The 13,482-nt window shown below is 36.7% G+C and overlaps 1 protein-coding gene across 5 annotated transcripts in view; it reads right to left on the reverse strand.

Annotated features, from left to right (window-relative positions):
* The window catches only part of SDK1 (sidekick cell adhesion molecule 1), a 574,835-nt gene that overhangs the window by 377,819 nt on the left and 183,534 nt on the right, over positions 1-13,482 (reverse strand). The window lies entirely within an intron of this gene.

Raw genomic sequence — 13,482 nt, forward strand, 5'->3', positions numbered from 1 at the left:
AGTTAAGAAAATATTTGCCATGCATCTTTGACCGCCATTCAGTCAACTGGAAATAAAAGACATTTGAAGGACTACAAGATTAGCATTGTTCAGAACAAGTGGTTTTCCCCAACAGATATACAAGAGCTACAAGAGACACTTGGCTACCAAGACCTTGCTATGCAAAGTAAAGAAGTGAACAATAGCAAATCATATTTAAAGGCTTAAATCTTTATAGTAAAAGGTGTGTTCAGTGCGACCTCATTGTTTTCTGGAGTACAGCGGAGAAAGAATTTGAGTCACTGCTGAAAGTAAATAGTAACAATATGCAGGTATTAAAATTAATAGTAGTGTGCTCCAGAAATTGTCTATACCATCCTGGGGTGAAGATCTTATCACTATGATAGAAATATTGGAGCACAATATTTCTATCTTTTCATGTTATGGCTCTTTTACTGTGGTTGAATATTTCAGAGGGAAAACATCAAAGGAGTGAAATAAAATGTTACACTCAATAATTCTTCATTTAATAGTTTTTCAGTACTCTTGTGGGGGATGGAGTTGAACCCAATCCTTATGTTTTTTTAATTAATGGAATAGTACTGGAAAAGTGTTTCTCTGCTGTGTTGCCACTTAATGATTCTTAGAAAATGGAAATTAAAGCCACACATGTTTCACTGTACATCGAATGAGAATATCCACACTAGTCTAAATTTTGTATTTAGACTATTAAAGTGAGCCCTGTTTGGTTCAGCAGAAATTTTCTGTGAGCAAACATGGGAGAAGATGCATTACAGTCCACCCTGGATATTCTATGCTATGGACAGGTCAAGTTCTGTGCCTTTGCCTCTACTCTTCTACACAGGACTCTCTGTGTTCTAATATTTTTCTCCCTATGGTGACAATTTGGGAGGAGGAGGAGGAGGTTAGGGTGGATTTTAGATCACAATTGCTAGGAAGAGAGAAGGAAGGAGGAGGTTATATGGGGGGGAAAGGGGGGCACCTAGAGAAGAGAGGAAAAAATGAGAGATCATAGAATCATGAAGCTGGAAGGAGCCTATAAGGCCATTGAGCCAAACCTGTGGCTCAGTGGAGGAATACATATCAAAGGATATGTGCCAATTGGTTGTCTAAATTTCTCTTGCATGCCTCCAGTGCTGGAGCACTCACCATCTCTCAAGATAATTGATTCTATTGGCATACTGCACTAACAGTTAGGAAGTTTTTCCTGATATTCAACCAAAATCTGGCTTCCTATAACTTGAGCCCATTGTTGTGTGTCCTGCACTCTGGGATGATCGAGAACAGATGTTGCCTCTCCTCTGTATGACAGCCTTTCAAGTATTTGAAAAGAGCTATTATATCTCCTCTCAGTTTTCTTTTTTCAAAACTAAACATGCCCAGTTCTTTCAGTCTTTCCTCACAGGGCTTGGCTTGCAGTCGCCTTGATCATCCTTGTTACCGTCCTCTAAACTTGTTCCAATTTGTTAGCATCCCTCTTGAAGTGTGGTGTCTAGAACTAGACACAGTACTCAAGATGAGGCCTAACCAATGCTGAATAGAGGGAAACTAGTACCTCAAAGGATTTGGAGACTATACTTCTGTTAATGCAGCCTAAAATAGCATTTGCCTTTTTTATATAGCCACATCACACTGTTGGCTCATATTCAGCTTGTGATCCAAGATTCTTCTTGCTTGTAGTATTGCTGAGCCAAGCATTCCCCATCTTGTAACTGTGTGTTTGGTTTCATTTTCCTAGGTGCAGGTATAGCATTTCAATCCAAAATCTCCTCATATATTTCCTTTTGGAGATTCCCATAGAGCATTGCTGCTAACCAGTTGGCTTTTGTTCCCAAACGCCAGGACCTGGGACATCCTGACTAATCACACACATAAGAATATATGTGTTTAGAATATATATTTTAATTGCATTTTAATTATTTTGCCCTTTTTATTGCATTTTAAATGCTGTAAGCCGCCCAGAGACCTTCGGGTAGTGGGGGCGGCATATAAGTTAAATAAATAAATAAATAAACAAACCAATAAGTCTGCATGTATCAAGGCAATTCAGGTGTGTCCTCTTTTAAATATTACTAGTACATAAGATTTTCACTACCCTTTTATAAGCAATAATTTCAATTTTAACTCATTTTAGAGACAATGTTACTGTGACGTTAATTTTATTTTTATTTTATTTTTGACTACAGTTTTGATTATGTTTGTGTTATTTTATGTTACTGTCACTATTGTAAACCACCCAAAGTAGCCATCTGTCAGATGGGCGGTATAGAGAAGGAAGGAAGGAAGGAACATAGATAGATAGATAGATAGATAGATAGATAGATAGATAGATAGATAGATAGATAGATAGATAGATAGATAGATAGATAGATAGATAGATAGATAGATAGATAGATAGATAGATAGATAGATAGATAGATAGATAGATAGATAGATAGATAGATAGATAGACAGACAGACAGACAGACAGACTCACTGACTCACTCACTGACTCACTCACTGACTCACTCACTGACTGACTGACTGATTGATTGATTGATTGATTGATTGATTGATTGACTGACTGATTGACTGACTGATTGATTTGTGGAATCTAAACAATGTTGTACATTGTAGAGCTGTTGATTATCTTCTTCAAAAACCCTGAGTCTCATCTCCTCTATTATTCTTTTGATCTTAAGTGTAACATTATCCCACAAAACATTAACAAGGAAAGTTTTATTTGCCTGCCTGAATCCTTGCTTTTCCTTTCTCTGTTCATCTGAAACCATGAAATTATGATGGTATTTATATTCCTGTGGCTTCTGTCATTTTATTCTAAGCAAGATGACAGGTTGACAAAAAGATGGAAAATTGTTTCTACTTAACTCCCCTTGTGAAGATGCACACTGAGGTGAATCTCAATTACTGAGCAAATTAAAACATACCCTGCACTCAGGCACAAAACACAGCATCATAAATGCACTAGCATATACAAGACCATAAAAGTAGGTCTGTCATGAAAAGAACACCAGCATGTACAGAGAATTCATTTTATGTCACCCCTATCTAGCAGCAGGCAGAGGGGCATCAAACAAAAGTATTATTGGTTGCTGTGGGTTTTTCGGGTGTAGTTTGCTTGGGAGTGGAGTATTTATGGCTGTGAGTATTTATGGCTGTGAGGCTTTTGTCCTTTTCAGGAGATGGTGATTAGTATGTCTTGTTGTGGGTGTATTGTTGTGATAAGTGGGAGAGATTATCTGTCACTGTGGTTGATGGGTGTCTTTAGCAGGTCTTTTTTGTGCAATGATCCCTGGTCCTTGTGGCTGAGTAGAGTCCGTTGACCTTCTGCAGACTGTATTTTCCACTGCTGGAAGCCAGGCCTTGTTCAGTTTCAGGCTTTCCTCTTTTTTGTTAAAGTTCTGTTTATGTTTATGGATTTCAATGGCTTCCCTGTGCAGCCTGATGTAATGATTGCTGGTGTTGTCCAGTATTTCAATATATTCGAAATAGAATTTCATGTCCAGCTTGTTTTAGGGCATGTTCAGCTACTGCAGATTTTTCTGGTTGTTTTAGTCTGCAGTCTCATGTTCTTTGATTCTGGTGTGGATGCTTCATTTTGTGGTTCCAATAGATACCTGGCCACAAGTGCAAGGTATCCAGTATACTCCTGCAGTGGTGAGGGGATCCCTTTTGTCCTTTGCTGACCATAACATCTGTTGTATTTTTGTGGTAGGCTTGAATACTGTTTGTAGGTTGTGTTTTTTCAAACGTTTCCCCATGTGGTCCATAACTCCGTTGATGTATGGCAGAAATACTTTATTTGTGGGTGGCTGTTTTTCCTCTTCAGTTTGGTGGTGTTTTCTTGGTTTGATGGCTCTTGTGATTTGATTTTTGGAGTAGCTATTTGCCTGTAGGGCCCAATTCCAATGGTTGGGTTCGGTGCTGAGAAACTGAGCTTCACAGTTCCGAAAAACTACTATTATTGCAACAAAAAGAAGCCATAATCAACAGCCAGATAAACACAGTTTAACTAAAATAATCCATAGTAGCATCTTCCATTGCACAACCTGCTTTGTGATGTTTTCATCTTACTTCTTAATTACTGGATTTGGAACTCTAGGGGAGGAGAAATGGCAAGATCTGTAGAATGTGATATATGCTTTTAAAAAAAAAAGTACTCCAAAGCATCTCCAATTGCAGATTAAGAAAACATTTCAGAGCATGGGAGGACAAAGTGTCTTCTCTAACAGAGGTCTTCATTTATTCCCACTGAAATCCTTTGTTGTTTAAAATCACTCTCACATTTTAGTAGTTCACTGTATATAGCTTGAACTTTTGACACAACATTTAGTAAAAAAGAGGGATATAGACATGTTAAAAATAACATATTCCTTCCTCTACTGTATGTATACATCAAGACTGTGATTATATGTAATATTTTCACACCATGTTTAAAGACAGGACTACAAGACTACTAGGATTCCATATGTGAATCCCGCCACCCACACTCTTTATAGGTATATATTTCGCTTTTATTTTTCTACTGAAATTCTGAGACAATATACCTCCTTTAAAAACAATGGAGGCACACAGACAGCTGGAAAAGACCAGCTGTGTTTATAGTATGAACTCTAAATAAAACATGACATACTGCATAATGAACTGTGTGCTGGCTTTAAATTCAAATCACTGAATTTTTATTTAGTCCTGTATAGTCTGAGTAGTTTCAGGCTAGTCCATCTCTATACAATAATTTCAAAACAGAACAGAAAGAGGGAACACCAAGCTCTAACTAATATGCAGAGACTGCAAGATGATCAATACATGAACATCCAAGTGCCAAATCCAGCCCCTTAATTGCCCAAGAGAATGTGCACTAAATCCACAATTCCATATGAGGAAAGTAAATTAATTATTATTGTTCCTGTCACTGCTCTTCCCTTAAATATGCTTGTAAATATTCAGCTTTTCACACTCCAATCAAGTATCACCATTATTATATTATTTGTTTTCGATATAATTTTAACCAATAGTTATATTGATTTTGGGCAGAGGCAATCCACACCGCTGAACATATAATGGGAAGATTACAACACAAAGAAAATACTTCTAAAGATGTAGGAGGAAGAGTCGTTGTGGCAAAAGGATGCTAGAGGCCCCAGGTAATCACCTCTCAGAGTGGCAGGCCTGTTGTACTAGTTGTTGACATGGAGACTCAAGTCACCACAAGATGATTTTGCCTCATCTGTTTTTTGGGGTGCATTTTATAAACCTTCAAAATGAAGGAAAACCTATTTATCTTGTGACTCAGAGAGTCTAATACTAAATGTATTTACTATCAACAGCAATTACATGAGTTGTAGAAAGGGAAGAAAATATGAAGGCAATTCAGAAAGGATAAAGTATTTTGGGATGTCCAAAATAAAACCTAGCTTTGCTATCACTTCAAACTATGTGATAAGACACTTAGTGTCTTTCCTGTTTAGCACTTCCAATTCAACATTAGATCACTGACACAAACAAACAGAAGTCAGATAAAATCAATGCAGCAACAAGACTGCCTTTTAAACTAAATGTAACTAGATGCCATGTAAACAGTGACTGAGTGATGTGTCCTTCCTAGTTGTCTATTTATGATGCCAGAACAGAAAAAGAAACATTAAAAAATAGCCTTCAAAGATGGGAACCATAGGTGTTTGAAGAAATGTCAGCAAATGATTTACCCCAACTACTTTTCAGAAAACAGAGGCAAAAAGGCACCTACTTAATCCTGTGCAAGAACCTTGGCCCATCTAATCTAGTATTGCTGATACTGAATGGCAAAGATTCACTAGCATTTAGGCAGGATTCTTTTCTAGTTCTACTTTGAAATACCAGGGATTGAACTGGTTTCACCAGTTCAGCTGTGCCAAAAGCAAATACTCTAATACTGCACTACAGCACTTCCCTAGATGTGCTCGTTGGAGGAAATAGGAAGGTGCCTTATGTACAGCCACACCTTTGATCCACAAAACTCAATATAGTTAACTCTACTTGCAATGGCTCTCAAGAGTGTCCTTCTTATATATTGCTGTCATTCCTAGTGGCTTTCCATCCAAGTACTGATCCTGCCTACTTAGCTTCTTAAATCAAACCACAGCTGTGTGTTCTGGATGATATAGTGTTTACACCTCAAAAAAGAACATCCTCACTGCTTCTATCTCATAAGACATTCATAACGCTCTAGCTCTTACTCTTGAGTAGTTCTGAAAACCAATCTGCATAAATAAAGGTTTTGAAATAATTGGGTAAAGTGGATCATTGGCTTTTTATATATCATAAGCTGAAGAAATATCCAAGCTTGCTAATCAAAGCTTAATTATCCTTCTGCCTGTGAAACTGATCTGCTCCTGATTGGCATTTTACAGACATTGATTTTTTTTTTATGTACCCAAAAGTGGCTCATCTGTAATAGGAAACAAGTGGAAATTATCCACTGTTGTATCATAAAGAAGAAGAAGAAACCCAACACAGATGTATTTTGCTTTTTCTCAATAGAAAGAGCATTAAAAAAGAAGAAAAAACCCTGACTAGCTTCTAAATTTTACAGGTGATGAATATGAACAGGCTGAAGAAAGCTATATTGTTTGAATTAAAGCAATACATTCAGGATCCTAGTTAAGAACGAGCCATCATAAACTACAGGCTGCCTCTAAATCCATGTCGGAACAAGGGAGGGGGTAGAGGAGACAACCTTAAGGGTCTCTGCAGCTAGTTCCTGTCACAAGGTTATTGTGTCAGAAACTAGGTGCAGAAGCATTAGGATCATTTTTTTCTCCCTTTCTTCTTTTCCAGCATGGACTCGAAAATTTTGTTGGCAATTTGATTAACCATAGCTTCTTGTTTCATCCAAACACAATAAACTGTTATTAACCTTTATTCTGTTGGAAATTCATTACCTTTAAATTGATAGTTAATATCAGTGGCTTATTTTACTGAACATTGCTTAAACATGACCAAAGTTGAGGATTCAGATGTAACACTGAACTAGTTAACCCAAAATGTCAGTGCAACTTTCCAGTCTCTTTCTGGCAAGCAGAAGGACAGTTCAACTATGTTAAAAAACACACATAATCTAACAGAAAGTGTCATACATGGGTACTGTTGTGGGGCACGGGAGGGTGCTTCATCTCCAGGATCCTAAACAGTATTTATTTAATCTATAATTAGGTCAACAAGCCATAGATATCATTAACAGCCGTGGGCCACCACTTCTCCCCTGACACACACTATTATTCCTGCTAAGCCGCCCAGAGACCTTCAGGTAGTGTGGGCGGCAAATAAATAAATAAATAAATAAATAAATAAATAAATAAATAAATAAATAAATAAATAAATAAATAAATAAATAAATAAATAAATAAATAATGCCGGTAATAATTGCTTTATTGTAGATTGTTTCAAATATGAACAGATTTGGAAATGGAGATACAGAACTACTTGCTTCCATGCAACTGTTACCGTAGTTATGAAACAATCCAGAAGCATTATATGACTGCAGTGCAGAAGACTGAAATGGTACTCTATTGTGGTATGAGAAACAAAAACTTTAGCCCACCAGAACATCTCCAACCTGTATTGCCTTAATGGAAGTTCATAGTTTAAGTGCCTCTTTTAATTTTATTTCCAGTATTTTTCTTGCTGGATTACATTTTATAAGAGATTATTTACCTCAGAATGTTGCTTATTCTATTATTTTGCTAAATTGTTTCCTATTCATTAACTTAGTTCCACCCTACGTGTACCTACTTCTAGCACTGCCATTAACCATGGTTAAATACCAGGAAAGAAGTCAAATTTTACAACATGCTCCTAACAAACAAACAAACAAACAAAAAACCAGAATGGCACACAACACAAAAACAATGCCTTCTGCCTTATATCTCCTTCGGAATCCCTACAGAAATGTCATATTTGACAGGGACCCAGGATGAGAATTCCAGAACATAGGGACAACAGCACAAATTAAATATGTATTTGATGCAACTATCAAATATTAATATATATTTGATAGTTGGCACCTTTAGGAATTTATAGGTGAAAATATTTTTGCCATGTTATATCTCCTTCTCTTATGTCAGATGAAGTGGACTTGTCCATGAAAACTCACATTAAAAAAATATAAAAGTGTTTATGGTGCCACCATGTTTTGGGGTGTTTTTTTAAAAGGGGGGTGTTAGTTTTTATTTTTACTTTGTTTTCACCTACAATGCTAGTGCAGACTAACACAGCTATCCCTTCTACAACCTTTAGAGATGCAGTTCCAGATGGCCTCAACTGGTATGGGGGCTTAAAGGAGCAAAACCAGCCCAGTAGGTATGTGTGTCCCAGGCTGTGTAGGACTTTGGTGAAGATTGGGTTTCCCCAAGCCAGCTGCTAAAGAGCACTTTCCTAGCGGGACTCACTTTGTGGGTGCATAACTTAAATATCTGAAACCCAATCTACACCAAAAGTGGTGGTATTGTAGAAGAGATTCATTAGAAGCTTCTCTGTCATTTTGTCTTTCTAGGTGCCTGGGGGGGAACTTTCCTGGAGGCCTTATTTGGGTGTATAACCCAAACATTTGAAATCCAAACTTCACCAAACTTGCAGAGCTTGTAGAGGAGAATTGGGGGAAGCTTCCTTATGAATTTGTTGTCTCTAAGTGCTTGGGGTGGCATTTTGTAGGGTTTTAAATTTAAAAAGAAATTGTTAAATGTGTTCATCAATTCATCTGGGAAAAAACCATAAATTCATAATTTGTGATTTGTTGACCTTGATGAATCATGAATCAAAATTAATTACCATTTTTCTGAATCAGGCCCATTTCTAATTGCAATCAGTGCTATGGAACAAGAACTCTCAAGAGTTCTTGTTCCATAGCACTCAAACAAACACTCAAGATAATGATGCTAAAGACCCTAAGTGTCTTACATATACAACTCCCAAACAGTTTACAGGGTCAAATTCCTTTCCTTTAGCAGTAAAATGATGCTGTAATCTACCTCAGGTCCATATCCAAAGAGAATCCATACCAAAAGTTCATCCAAGACAGCTTGGAATTAGGTCACTGCCATCTTGACTGAAAACCTGAGCTTGAATATCATACCCTCAGATGACAAATATGAGAAATGCCAGTAGGTAGTGCAATAAAAATAAACTATGGCTTGTAAGAGAAGAACAATAAAGAAAGTATGGAGTAATAGTTTGCCAATAATGGAGTTTGGAGGCTTAACAAGAATTGAAGATGTATTGGAACAAAAATAATTGTAGCAAGAGAAAATCTACATTCAACTCGAAGGTCTGGTCCAGCCAATGTTCTGATGATCTTCACAGAATCACCTATATATGTGTGCCAAGACACTTTTCCAAGTGTGCCCTGTTTTACATGTACTTGCAAAAAAGATACGAAGTTGCCCCTAGTTTAGGAAGTACAACAACTTGGAAAGGAGAGTGGGAAAATGACATAATCGAAGTAGACCATTAAAAATAATAGGAATTGAAAACTGTATCCTTCAGATCTGTTAGGCAGAGGGAAAGTGATTGCCAACAGCTTGAAATGCAACAGAGAGATTTTAAAATGAAAAGAAAAATTAAAACCAAAGGAGATAATTTGAATTTTTAAATTATTTTTCTCACTATAGGCAGTACATGGCAAAATATTCCTCATCTTGTGTCTGTTGGAAGGTTAGTAGACAAGGAATAGAAATTTCAATTTCTTTTCTACAGGCCAGTTAGCATAAATGCTTATCTCTGGTAATCATCAAATTATGGGAATCTATTGTAGTACATCACTAAATAGGGTCTCAACAGTTAACAGTACTTAGAAAAATTTAACTCATGTTAATTGAATGCTAATGATATGAGCAATTATTCTGGATCACAGGGAGCTATAAGAGAGGTTGTCTTAGCATTCATTGAGTCCTCAAGCCATCACTTGGAAATCTGAGCTAATTGAGAGGCTTGGGGTTTCCTAACATTATTCTCCATCTATTTTGTTTTAATAAGATTTTGATATTGTAGCACAGAAGGTCACACTGGGGGAGAATGGGGAGAAATATTTTCCCACTCATAGAAGTTTATATGCAAAGGTAAAAAAATAAGAAGTTTCTTGTTTCTAGAAAACATCTGTGATTTCCATAAAAAAATATTTTAAAGTTGCTTTGGTTGGGGGAACATTTGTCAAGAGCAGAATAGTGTGGTTATCAGTGGGGCTAATATTACTGATTCTTTTTCAATACTGCAACCTTCCTGAACAAAAATTCCTTCTTGGGCTGGGCATTCAACCACATACCAAGATAAAGAGAATATTGTTCTTGATGATTGTGTATGTTGAATGTAAATCTGCAGTAAAATAAATTTGAGCATAGGGAAAGAAAGGATGAAATACAACCATTGATCCCAACTAGTGCACTCCCACTGAATGAATGGGACTTGTTTGATCAACAAATATGTAAGTCCTATTCACTGAAAGGCAACATTCTAATTGGCACTAACAACCAGTGTTAACTTTTTATGAAGTTCTACATGTTGTTTGGGTACAGAAATGAATTCTCATCAGTTTGACATATGAAAATCAGCAGAAAATTAATTAGTGGTGAGGATCAGCTTCTTTTATGTGTCAAGATAGATTCCAGACTCAATGAAGGGTATCTGAGATCTACATACGATGATGAAAGCAGGAGAGCTGGAGAGAACAGACCAAGGACTGTTGAGGGGAAAAAGCTATAACTGAAACTGGTTTCCTATTTTTCCACATTTATGGTGTCACCTTGCTTCCAACCTGCAAAATTCTATTAATGTTGTTTTAAAGGGCAATGAATTTTATTTTTCTTCTTCTCTCATTTTAGTTTTAATGTTTGAGAATTTATATGGGGTTTGGCCTCAGAATATTACCCTCTGAACTTACTTTGCCAGCTTCTTCAGCATTCTCAAGAGTGTTCTCATAAAAATGAGAACTAGCTATTCAATCCATACTATGTCGGCTACTCAATTCATACCAATCAAGTATTGTTTTCCTGTGTATTATTCATCTGCTTCCGTATTTCTAATGAATAAAGCAGAAAATATACCGTGTCTTGATTCACTAAAAAAGAGCAATCTGTGTCTTCTTGGCATCAAACAAAAGAAAATGACAGCACACACAATTTTTTTGACTGTTTGGTCCCTACCCCTACATTTTATATCTTGATTGCCTGCTAAGGTTTCTGGAGAGCTGAAAGGCTATTCCTGCTTGGAAAATTTAGTGATTCTGCAAAAAATACTATTCAACCCAACTTAGCAGAGGGTTAGTCCGTACTGAGGTTGCTAGTGCATTGGTGAAAACCCAAATTATTCTATGGGCTAATCACATGTTTCTTCATATTTGCTGTAAGCAGTTGTTTATATGATCAGCACTCTTCCAGGAGGCTTCAGGAATGGAAATCTACTTGTAAACAAGAGCTACAGGAAGGGTGTGACTTACTTTAAGTGCAAAAAGGGAGACGTATGAAAGTTTGACAAAACAAATAACACCCATATGTGTGCAAGAGCAAATGTCCTCCAAATAAATTTTAAGGACAATGCCTTTAATCTGCAATAGAATAATAAAACGCCAGTATCAGAGGAGAAGAATTTATACTTGTTGAAAAAGTTCCCATTGATTAGTATTTGAAAGTTTATAAACTTCTCCAAATAATAATTTCACTGCTAGGAGATCAGAGCCACATGGTAGTTTCAGCATGTTACTCTAATCCCATATTGAATTAATTTGAGTTGATTAATCCAGAATTAATAAAAGTAGATACGGTATTAACATAGAGTTACAGTAACAGTGCTATGACCAGAAATGGAAACTGAAAGTAAAGAAAAATGTACTCCATGATCCAACTTTAAACACTTAGTGTGAACAACATACAATTGAAACTTATTATAATGTAGTTTCAGACTTTCCCCAGTAATTGTTAATCTCACCCCTCATATGTGTAAATGTAGGCTAATCTGATTAGAGAGTGATCAAAGAGTGTAATCTGGAATATTTAAAAGTGTAACCTTGAAAGTTTCTTCTGAGAAGTGTTTACACACAGAAGGTCAAATTCTGGAGTCTTTCCAGATTCATATACAGTTTGTACTAATCAAAATGTTCCTGGTCAGTTTTCAGACATTATTCATTTTTTTTCCTTTGGCAGTTATTTTCAAAATCATCACATGTCCACCAAAACAGGGAAGGACAATTAAATTTACATCATCTGGGATGAAACCACAGATCTGCTGCCCTGAGGTGGTTTTTAAAATGTTGCAGACTTCCAGCCAAGCCACACTGTGCACATACAGTACTTTGAGCCTGCTTTACGCAAGAAGAGTCTGGCCCTTACATTTGGCCATGATTTTTGGAATTTTTCCTTGTTTCTGCAACTCCCCCTCCTCACGACATCTGCAATGCCCAGCTTGAAGAACAATCCTGCTTGGCTCAAAAGCTAGCTTCTGTTCATGAGATTTTAGTTGTCTAATAAAGGTTTCACCTAGCTTTTTTTTTTTGACCCTCTAATATCTGTAAAATAATAGCCCAAATCTTGTAAATATCATTATATAACATAATTGTACTTTCTCCCAAACACCTGAAAAAGCTGCTGTCCCCTCTCTTGTGCATTTAGTAGTCACTTTCAGAAATCAAACTGCTACTTTTCCTGGATTTTAATGCTATTTTATTACAATTACTGTATATCTCTTTCCAATCAAGCCACATGGTGCACACACTAAAAATGCTGACCAGTGGTGGAGTTTTTAGTCCTCTAGTTCCTCAAGCAGTACGGCTTCGTTAGCTGGTATTTGGAAAAGAGAGGGAGGAGATGCCTGCTAAAGAAAAAATCCATACAAAGCCAAGATCATGTCAGTTCCTGTGGAAAATCTGTTGGAAGGATAAGTGATATGGTATTGAACTAAGATTATCTTGATATATGGCATAGGTGTGTTAAAACATTATGATGGTGTGATATTTAAATATAGGAAATGATATTCTCAGACAAATAGTATATAACGCAAGCTGACATGTATGCAGAGAACAATAAAAATCATCTTGCACAGCTGTCATCATGGTTGTATGACATTGTGCCCAATGTTGGAAGACAGGATCCTTAGCAATTATTGGGACCACTATATCTGGATAATAGTTATTTCTTCACTTATTTCTTCACTCCAGTTTTATTGGGGAAGGAATAAAGGTAATGAACTGCTGGTTTTGTGTTCAAAGATGAGGGTAGAATTTGGCCCATGGCAGAGACTGTATCTGGCATCTATCTGGTTTTATCCAGCTATGCAGTTGCTACAGCACCTTGGATTTAGATGAGCACATGGCTCTTTGATGGTAAGGATGTTCTATCAGTTCAATAATTGCATATCAAAGCAGAAAGCAGCAAGACAAACTTGGCAAGTAACATAGGTGCAAAGTACTGTAAATTGCAATGTGCTAGGAAAGCACCAATAATTGCAATCATTCTTACGTAT

Source organism: Pogona vitticeps, chromosome 13 (genome assembly GCF_051106095.1).
Source record: "Pogona vitticeps strain Pit_001003342236 chromosome 13, PviZW2.1, whole genome shotgun sequence".
Classification (NCBI taxonomy): Eukaryota; Metazoa; Chordata; class Lepidosauria; order Squamata; family Agamidae; genus Pogona; species Pogona vitticeps.